Here is an 11,357-nt window from a genome sequence, read left to right as displayed (position 1 = left end):
AAACCTGACAACGTCCCCTCTAGACGTCCAGAGTCGATAGTATAAGAAGTCATGGTAGAATGGGGATTTGCAGGGTCTGAGAATTGGTGTGCTGAGCAGGGTGAGTTGATCTTCTGCATTTGGCACACACGTATTCCTTAATTACTCAACGTCCATCTCCGTGCTGCTTCCTCTTTTAAACTTCCACCAAACAACCACAAGTTAGTACCCAACCTAAGGCAAACAGGCCTGGATCAAATAAGGGCACTCCTGTTCTTTCCTAGACAGAAACAGCCAAAGCCAGCAGTGACTGCATCCTGCTTTTACTCCAGGGAACCTGGTGCTGTCCCCTTCTCTGCTTTAGTCCCCACCCCATCTGGATAGCCTGTAATCTGTGCACTAAATTGTATAAAGCTCGGGCGGCTCCTGTGGCTCAAGGAGTAGGGGGCCAGCCCCGCATACCAGGGGTGGTGGGTTCAAGCCCAGCCCTGGCCAAAACTGCAAAAAATAATAATAATTATTATTATAAAGCTTACCACCAATAAACCACCTTGTTCAAAATGGTACAGGACAAATGAGGGATGATCAGCACCATCAATAAAATATATGACATAGAAAGAAAAGGAGAATAGGGCGGCGCCTGTGGCTCAGTGAGTAGGGCACTGGCCCCATATACCAAGGGCCCATAAACCCAGCCCTGGCCAAACTGCAACAAAAAAATAGCCGGGCCTTGTGGCGGGCGCCTGTAGTCCCAGCTGCTCCGGAGGCTGAGACAAGAGAATCGCCTAAGTCCAAGAGCTGGAGGTTGCTGTGAGCTGTGATGTCATGGCACTTTACCAACGGTGACAAAGTGAGGCTCTGTCTCTAAAAAGAAAAAAGAAAAAGAAAAGGAGAATACATAGGTAACTAGTATAATTCTCATTCTGCTACAAGACATGATGCAATTACGAGGCTAGACAATTAAGTTCACGCACTCTTCCCAGCAAAAGTGCTACATACCTCATTTGCTGAATCCCACTATATAGTCACCAGATGCCAGTATCCCTTGGTGTACTTCAAAGGTGACTGTAGTGACGTTTGGCCTTGAGATACGTAGCATTTTGTTTTTAGGGTGAGTCTGTGAACTTACTTGTCTGACCCTCTATGACATTATCCTTCTCTACTGCCTATTCCGTCTTCCCTTTGCCTTTAGCAAACAGCTCACATGGTCAGAGGTTTTTGCCTAGTGGGTCATCCAAACTTCATTTAGGAGGAAGTTGAGCCCATGGATGTCCTGCTCCTGCTGGGTTGCTGGCATCTTCTTTAACTTCTGCCTGCAGCCAGGGAGTCAGAAGGTGCCCCAGAGATGCAGAGACATACTTCTCATTCCCGTTGTGTGACAGCAACTGTCTTTCTCCCGCAATAGCAAGAATCAATCACTGTAGCCAACATAGAACTTATCCCACTTTCTGCCTTTTCCCCTCTCTGTCCATCTAGGGTACTAAGAATCTAAAATGGCCAGATGTTTGTTCAAGGCGTAGCGGCTCACGCCTGTAATCCCAGCACTCTGGGAGGGTGAGGCAGGTGGATTGTCTGAGCTCATGAATTTCAGACCAGCCTGAGCCAGAGTGAGATCTCATATCTTAAAAAAATATCCAGGCATTGTGGCGAGTACCTGTAGTCCCATCTACTTGGGAGGCTGAAGCAAGAGAATCGCCTACCCCCAAGAGTTTAAGGTTGCTGTAAGCTGTGATACCATGGTACTCTAACCAGGGTGACAAAGTGAGACTCTGTCTCAAAAAAAAAAAGAAAAAGAAAAAAAAAATTAGCCAGATGTAGTGGCGGGCACCTGTTGTCCCAGCTCCTCAGGAGGTTGAGGCAAGAGGATCACATGAGTCCAGGAGTTTGAGATGGCTATGAGCTAGGCTAATGCCACAGCACTATAGCCTGGGCAACAGAGTAAAACTCTGTCTCTAAATAAATAACTAAATAAATGGAATTAAATAGCCAGATGTTGGTGTCAACTTCCAAGTCCATGGTATACCCTAGTGGAAGCATTCTTCTTTTGGATATTAGGACGTCTAAACTAGCAGAGTCCAGGGTCTTAGGGTATAAGGGCAAACGTTTTATAAGTTATCCAGCCCAAGATTTCCTTCCTTGATCCAAGGACTCTGGAAAAGACAGAAACATCACCTTGACTTGGTTGCTGACTCAGAGCATATGCCAAATCCTACAGGACCACACTTCAGGTCCATTCGAGGCTGTTTTCTAGCTGAAGATCACCGAGTCCCATGTCACCGACCCATAAAGCAAGATAATTCTGGCCATAGGAGTATGCGGCAAGACAGTGAATCCCGTGCTCCCCTGCCAATTTCTTGGCTGCAAAGTGAGTTCTCTGGTCAGAACTAATGTTGCTTAGACAGCCGTGATTGTGAATAAGACATTCTGTATATCCACTAGTAATGTTACTGGCAGAAGCATGGCAGGCAGAGAATGCAAACCCATAGCCAGAATGAATGCTTATTCCCATGAGGGTAAATCTATGCCACCCGCATAATGAAAGGGATCGAATGTGACTGTCCTGCCACCTGATGGCCAGCTGATTCTCCCACGTCTGAGTACCATCCTGAGGCTCAGAGCCAGTGCTCTTGGCAGGAAGGCAGTCAGCCATGGTGGGAAGACTAAAGCAGAGGCTGCTGATAGACACTTGGTATCCACTATGCTCTTCTTGCTCAGTAACAGAGCCCTGATTTGATTCAGATCATCAATATACCCAGCCAGAAGAAGGTGTTTCTGCCTGGGCACGGTGGCTAATGTCTGTAATCCTAGTACTCTGGGAGGCCAAAGCAGGCGGATCCCTTGAGCTCACGAGTTCGAGACCAGCCTGAGCAAGAGCAAGACCCCCCCCCCTACTAAAAATAGAAAAACTGAGGCAAGAGGATCTCTTGAGCCCAAGAGTTGGAGGTTGCTGTGAGCTATGATACCACAGCACTCTATCCAGGGCAACAGCTTGAGACTTTGTCTCAAAAAAAAAAAAAAAAAAAAAGATGTTTCCTAGCTTCTTTGCTACTAGGTTAGGGTGAGTTGCTCAGTCTAGCCAATGAAGTGTAGGTGAAGGTGCCCCTTCTTAACCTCTGCTACTATCCCTTCCTGCCCTTGGGATGAGTCTGTGAAGGCCAAGGTTCTAGTAGTAGTAGTCTTGGACCTTGAGATGAACTTGAAGATAAAAGTGGAAACTGGGTCCCTGGTGACTGTGGAGTCATTATGCCAGCCCTAGACTGAAAGATAAATAAAATCGTAACTTATTTAAACCACTATTATTTGGGGTTTTCTATATGTCAAACCTAATTCTAAATAGTAAATGAGGTGTCAGGGAAAAAAGTCAAAAATATAGCAATAATTTACCTATAGAGTAAATTATACACTATTCAGATGAGGGATATATATATATATGTACATATATGTAATATTACATATATATGTAAAATATATATGTGCATATATATATATATATATTTTTTTTTTATAAATCAGAGTCTCAGTATGTTGCCCTCGGTAGAGTGTCGTGATGTCATAGCTCACAGAAACCTCAAACTCTTGGGCTCCAGCAAACCTCTTGCTTCAGCCTCCCAAGCAGCTGGAATTACAGGCATAGGCTACCACATCTGGTTAGTTTTTATTATTTTAAGCACAAAGTCTCACTCTTGCTCAGGTTGGTCCTGAACTCCTGACCTCAAGCAATCCACTGGCCTCAGCCTCTCAGAGTGCTAGGATTACAGGCATGAGCCACTGTAATTTTGATACCAATATAAATAATTAATATGTTCATATCCTCTATTGTAATATCCCCACATATCTTCTTTGATTTGCTTGAGACATAGTCTCTGTCTTTTGCCCAAGCTAGGGTAGAGTGGCATCATCACAGCAACCTCAAACTCCTGGGCTCAGAGGATTCTCTAGCTTTAGCCTCTCAAGTAGCTGGGACTACAGGTGTGCACCACCACATCTGTCCCCAAAATATCTTTTATTCCTGTTACCTCTTCAAAATCATGATAGTGAAGTCTCTTGTTAAATCTTGTTATGTAATGTATAAATTAAAAAGTACATGTAATATCACAAATATTTCAACTATCCTGATAACTATTCCTTTTTTTTTTTTTTGCAGTTTTTGGCCGGAGCCAGGTTTGAACCCACCACCTTTGGTATATGGAGCCAGTGCCCTACTTCTTGAGCCACAGGCACCACCTTATCTTGATAACTATACAAGTGGTTTGCTTTCTAATTCTATGCATTTTAAAATATAATTGCAAAGGGGTTTCATGCTTGAGAAGGGATTCGTAGGCCTCATTGGGCTGCCAAAGGAGTCTATTGCACAATAAAAGGTAAGAATGTAAGGTAGCTGTAATCCTAGCACGCTGGGGGACTGAGGCAGGTGGATTGGTTGAACTCAGGAGTTCCAGATCAGCCTGAGCAAGAGTGAGACCCCACCCACGCACCTGTTTTTACTAAGAAAAATGAAAATACTGAGGCAAGAGGATTGCTTGAGCCCAAGAGTTTGAGGTTGCTGGGAGCTAGAACACCATGGCACTCTACCAATGGCGACAAAGTAAGACTTTGTCTCAAAAAAAAAAAAAGAATGTAAGGTAGTGGCCGACTCAATCAAGTCACAAAGCCCAGTGTAGAGCAATAGCTAGTGTTTATTTGGCACCTGGGTGAAGGTGGACTGAGGCTCAATACGAATTGCCCATGAAGAGCAAGAGTGCTTATCTTTTAGGTAGGGTAGGAGGGGGAGAGTGTTACTTCAGATGGGCTAGTGACTGTGCCAGGTACGGTGCCAGCTGGCTTCCCGTCAGACCTATGGTTTAGCCCCCCACCCCCACCCCGGAGCCATTGTGTTTGCTAGTTCCTTGTTTCTCCTGGCTGGGTCCCAGAAGGGGGTGGTTTCAACAGAGGTCACTGAATAACCGACATGGAGTGCCTTATGCTCAAAATGAAGTGGCCTATGCTTGCTCTGTTTTGGAGTTCCTCCAACCAGTCTTTCAAAGAAGTCCTAAAAGAAAGGGATTCCTATACTATTAATAATAATATCAGAAAAATAAAAGGATATAAGGTTTGCTTTTTTTTTTTTTGAGACAGAGTCGCTCTCTGTCACCCTGGCTAGAGTGCCGTGGTGTCATTACAGCTCCCAGCAACCTCAAACACTTGGGCTCAAGGGATCCCTTTGCTTCAGCCTCCCCAGTAGCTGGGACTACAGACCACCATACCTGGTTAGTTTCTCTATTTTAATTACAAAATTATATCCCAACTAGGGCATAAAATTTTATTAAAAAGCAGGAGAAACAGAGAGGAACATTGGATACAAATAAATAAACAATAAATTAAGAGAACATAATGATCACAAACATATACATTTACACCTAACAATATAGCTTCAAATGACATAAAGGAACCACTGATATACACAAAGATATAAAAAAATGAATAGTTGCAGTTAAAGGTTTTAGCAAACCCCTTCTAAAAATAGCCAGGCATGGTGGCTCACGCCTGTAATCCTAGCACTCTGGGAGGCTGAAGCAGGAGGATTGCTTGAGCTCAGGAGTTTGAGACCGGCCTGAGCAAGACCCCGTCTCTACTAAACATGGAAAAATCTAGCCAGGCACAGTAACACAGGCCTGTAGTCCCAGCTACTCGGGAGACTGAGGCAAGAGGATTTCTGCAGCCCAAGAGTTTGAGGTTCTTGGGAGCTATGATGCCACAGCACTCTACCAGGGCCACAGAGTGAGACTTCATTCTCAAAATAAATACATAAGTAAATAACAAAAAGAAAGAAAGAAAAACTGAAAGGTCAGCTAGACACAAATAAAAAAGATACAATATTTTGAAGACCACAGTAAGTTCCAAACATCATACAGAACTTTATGATGGCCAACAAACCTAAAATATACAAATTTTTTTGTGCTTACGAAACATTCGCCATATTGATCAAGGTCAACATGGACTAAGTGACAAAGGCTGATGGACTTCAAAGATAATAATAAAACAGCGTACGTCACTTTTTGAAAATTTAGATGAAATGGGCAAATTCTAAAAAATTAAGCACAACTGATTTAATAAAATGGACTTAAGGAAAACAGAAAATCTGAGACGCCTTACAAGTTTTTAAGAAATTAAATCAATAGTTTACTTTTTTTTTTTTCTCAAAACATCAGACTGAGGATGGTTTTACAACTAAATTCTACCAAAATGTCAAGGAATAGACTATCCCAACCTTATACACATTCCTCCAGAGGCTAGATAAGAGGGTCTTTAGAGAAAATTGAAGAGGTGTTTCTAAAATTCATATAGAAGCGCGAAAGCCCAAGGGGGAAATAAAAGTCTCCCAACGTCAAGACGTATTATTAAACTATAATAAGATGGGCGAGGTATACATACAGGGGTGAACAAATTTATGAATGGAACATAACAGAGAGTCCAAAACCATTCTCACTCGTGGATAGAGATTTGAAATTTAACACAGCTGCCGTTGTATAACTCTGAGGAAAGGACGATATCTTCAGTTAGTGGCACTGGAATAATTGGATATCCATATGGAAAAGAATTAAAGTGGCTCCACTGCCTCTTCCCAGAATTAATAAAAATTATTTCCAGGTGAATAAAAGACTTGAAAGGCAAAGCTTTACAACTTTTCAAAAGACATCTTCATACAAATCTCTTCTGGACCCATGTGAATGTTTTTCTGTTTGCCTAGGGTTGGGGGTCACTGACTGTCAAGATACATGCATACACCTGATTTCATGGAGTCTGGCTACATTGTTCTCTGGAAGGCTGTACTTGTATCATTTTGAAATCCCAGCAGTGCAGGGGGGCTCCAGTCTCCCTTCATCTTTGTCAACAGCTGTCATCATCATCTAACTTTTTTTTCTTTTTGCAAAATGATGTCTCAGTGTCTTCGTTGCATTTCTGTGAATGTTCAGGAGACTGAGCAAATACTTCCTGGCCATTTCAGTTCCTCCTTCTGTAAACTGCCTCTCCCAATATTCTTTGTCTATTTTCCTGTAGGGCTTCCTGTTTTTTTTTTTTTCTTGTTAATTTGCCATGAGTGTCTTACGTACGTAGTCACTATAGAGATTGTTATTATTCCAGTCATTGAAAAGATTCTTTCTGTCTTTCAGTTTCTTCCACCTTCTACTAGCTCTGTCTATAAAGTCCTTAACCAAACAAAATATTGGATGGTTCCTGTGGCTCAAGGAGTAGGGTGCTGGCCCCATGTACTGGAGGTGGGGGGTTCAAACCTGGCCCTGGCCAAAAACAGCAACAAAACACTTTAATTTTTATGAGGCCGAGTTTGAAGACTTGAAAGTCTGTAGAGGAGTTTTTCCTACCTTCATCTTTTCTGTGAAATACCTGTTCAAGTCTTTTGCCTGCTTTTCTTTTCTTTCTTTTTTTTGGGGGGGGGACAGAGCCTCAAGCTGTCCCCCTGGGTACAGTGCCATGGCATCATAGCTCACAGCAACCTCCTTGGCTCAAGTGAGTCTCCTGCCTCTGCCTCCCAAGGAGCTCGGACCACAGGCGCCCACCACAACACCCGGCTATTTTTTGGTTGTAGCTGTCATTGTTGTTTAGCGGGCCTAGGCTGGATTCGAACCTGCCACCTTAGGTGTATGTGGCTGGCGCCTTAGCCACTTGAGCCACAGGCGCTGAGCCTTGCCTGCTTTTCTATTAGGATGCTCATCTTTTTTTTCCTGACTTTAGGTTTTCTCAATATATTATGGATCCTAATCCGTCTAGAGGAGTGGTTCTCAACCTTCCTAATGCCACAACCCTTTAGTATAGTTCCTGTGGTTCGCGATGCACAGGTTGAGAACTGCTGTGACGGTGTTAGGTCCCTGACATTTCCAGCCTACCCTCTGCATGGGCTGAGCACACTCCTATGCCTGGGGAATGCTTGTATGTCCATGAACGATCCATTAAAGCTGGAGGTGACCACTGTGGCAGCTGAGAGGTCAGGGGTGATGCCCACATGATATTTGCTATACCCACGTGGTCCACTAAGAATATTCACTTAAGTTGCCTTTTAGCCTCCCGTCATCTAGAAAGCTTTCCTCAACCTACCTACCCCACAACTTCCTCCAGACAGTTATTTGATATTGCTAGGGGACTCAATACCAAATCATGTTTTATAGTTTTGCCTGTTGACTTGTCTGTGTCCTTCACTAGAGTGTGAGATTCTCAAAGACACGTACCGTGTTTTGTTCACCTCTGCTGCTCTAGAACCCTGCACAGAGTCTGGCATGCAATATCCATTATAAGATGAGCTGACACTTGCCACGTGCCAGCCACCATGCCAAGAGCTTCATGGATATTATCTTGCTTGATTTTTACAACAATCCTAGGAAGCAGTATGTTACTCTAGGTGCCATGGAACTGACGGAAGCAAAACTCAAGCAAGTTTAAGCTAGAAGTACATGTATTGGTTCAATTAAAGTAACGTCTAAGTATCATGCTTTCAGGTCTGGCTGGATCCAGATGCTCGGTGTGTAATCAGGGCTCTTTCCCTTCATCTCTTGGCTCTGTTTCTCTCCACCTGGCTTCACTTTGCAAGTAAGCTCTCTCTATCCAGAAGGAAGCTAGTCATATCTTCTTAGCTTAACAACCATGATGGGAAAAACCTTCATTCTCACGACTCAGCAGAAAATTGAGGTCCCTAATCAGTCTATCTTGCATCAACTGCCTATGCCTGCTGATGGGGTGGAAGCACAATGATTGGCAGCCCATTAGGAGGGCTCCCTCAAAAGAACCAAAATCAAAGAAATAGGAAACTTTCCTGAGTAGATTAAAACTCTGGTCACCATGATTCATGGTAGGCTGGGGGTGATGTCCCATTGTATAAATGAGGAAAGAGAGGGCACACAGTGATGAGCTAACTTGCCTAGGGGCACATCTGGTGATAAGTGGCAGAAAACGGATTTTAAACTGATTGGTTTGATGCCAAGGCCTGCACCCCTTGCCAGTCTATTATACCAGCTCCTAGTGAGTTCTGGCTTTTCTTTTTCTTTTATTTATTTAATTTTTTTAGACACAGAGTATTACTATGTTGCCCAGGCTGGAGTGCAGTGGGGTAATCACAGCTCACTGCAGCCTTGAACTCCATTGATCTTCCTGCCTCAACATCTCAAGTAGCTGGGACTATAGGTGTGCAACGCCATGCCCAGCTATTTTTTATAGAGACTGGATCTTACTATGGTACACAGGCTGGTCTTGAACTCCTGGCCTCAAGCCTTAAGCAATCCTCCCACCTCCCACCTCCCAACACTCAGTCTCCCAAAGTGTTGGGTTTATAGGCATGAGCCACTTCACCTGGCCTCCTTATGAATTCTGCAACTGGGGAGAACCCAGGATTCAAATGACAAACAGACTCAGATTTGAGATTCATTTCCGAGACTCTGATCTCTACGGGCTCAAGTGTCCTCATCTGTAAGATATAGGCATAATAGTATCTACCTTATAGTGATGATTAAATGGAATTATTCAAATAATGAGTTTAGCAGTAGGGCCTGGCACATAGAGCTAAATAAATGTTAGCTACTCTATGAGCAACTGTTCACTGAATGAATAAGTGAGTGAATGGTACCAGGACTCTAACATAAAGGTCCCTCTCAGAGGGAAGGCCGGGGGGCAGGTTTTAGGGAGGGCTCTGAGACCGTCATAGTCTCTGACACTGCTCAAAACACTCCTTGGATACTTCCATTTTTGTTCTTTTTTTAAAGACAGTTTCTTACTCTGTTGTCCAGTCTGGAATACAGTGGCATCATTATAGTTTACTGCAACCTCAAACCCCTGAGATCAAGCAGTCCTCCTCCCTCAGCCTCCCAAAGTACTAAGATTATAGGCATGAGCCACTATGCCCAGCTGATTCCTTAGCTATTTCTATTCTTTGTGCTGGACAATGAACTTTTCTTAACTTTATGCAAAGCAGAAATGAAAGTATGGGGGTTTTTTGTTTGTTTGTTTGTTTTGCCAGGGCTGGGTTTGAACCCGCCACCTCCAGCATATGGGGCTGGCATCCTACTCCTTTGAGCCACAGGTGCAGCCCTTTTTATTTTTTTTTTAATTTTTTTTAAATAAAAGTACATTTTGAAAGTGCTGTTAATATTATTGATCTACAACTCGGCTCCGAGAAAGTTTCCAAGATCACTTTCTCCCTCCATCCAGATGACCACTCAAGCCTCTTCCATAAGCAATTCTAGAGCCACTGCAGGCTCCCGAGGTCCTTGTGGCTGGGTTTGTGATGGATGCTGCTCCTGTCCATGACCATGTGCATGGGTCAAGAGCTTTGGAGGTGGCAAGAGCCGTAATTAGCCCAGGAGGTCATCCAAGTTTCCCTAGCACAGTCAAATCAAAGAGTCCAGAAGTCCAGTCCCAGGCCTGGGCAGGGCTGGGTGGGGTGGATGAGACAGGGCAGGGGACAGGAACTATGTACTGAGGACTCTGATGGGCCTGGCAGGCCAGCAGGGTCCCGTAACCCTTTTCCCAGCTCTAATTATACTTGGCCCATGTCGAGTGGTCACACATTGTCCTGAGACATCCTTTGCTTTCGCTCAGATCCAGGAAACGGCTCTAAACACCAAAGTCTAGATCCAGGAGGAAAGTGCCTCTGGGTTGGGGACCCCAGTCCTAGCAGGAGGGAACAAGCTGCTTCTCTGAGGGGCAGTGGAAGGGGAAGGAATTTGGAGGGAATCTGGAGGGGAGGAGGGAGGGAGAGAAGAAGTGGGGACACTTTGCCCAATGCCACAGTGGCCCGGCTGGGTATTCGCTGATGTCTGTGGCTAAGAGCTCCAGGTCTGGGACACAGAGATGCTTGGCTGCCAAGTGCAGAGATGTCAGCGTGCAGGACATGAGATGCTGCCTCGATTTTCCCCTCCCCTTCACCTTTTCTACCCTTCCCCACCAAGCCCTCAAACTGCTGATTTATTCCTTCTTGCCAGGAGTCTGGGAACCTTTGGTTGCCACTGGCCCAAGTTCTAGCTGACCAAGATCTATGCGATATTGGTCAAGTCACTTAATAATAACCTAGTTTGTGTGGAGTCACAGATGGTGCTCATCAGATCCTCCCACCACTCCCACTTATGACCCCTGTACGTGGACTACCTCATTCAAGCCTCAGCAATTCTGTGAGATGCTGTGACTGCACCCATTTTAAAGATGAAGAAACTGAGGCTTCAAGAGACTGTGCGACTGTCCCAGTGTCCTAAGGCTAATAAATGGCAGAACTGGGATTTAACCTGTGGTCTCCAAAAGCAAGCTCAAAGCTGGAGCTCCTCTACAACCTCAACCCCTAGAACAGGATTACGACTCTCCCCACCATGGAGATGAAACAACTGTGGCTGAGGGAGGTCAAG

Source organism: Otolemur garnettii, unplaced genomic scaffold (assembly GCF_000181295.1).
Source record: "Otolemur garnettii isolate 467f Iridium unplaced genomic scaffold, OtoGar3 scaffold00009, whole genome shotgun sequence".
NCBI lineage: Eukaryota > Metazoa > Chordata > Mammalia > Primates > Galagidae > Otolemur > Otolemur garnettii.
Note: the sequence above shows the minus strand (reverse complement) of the source record.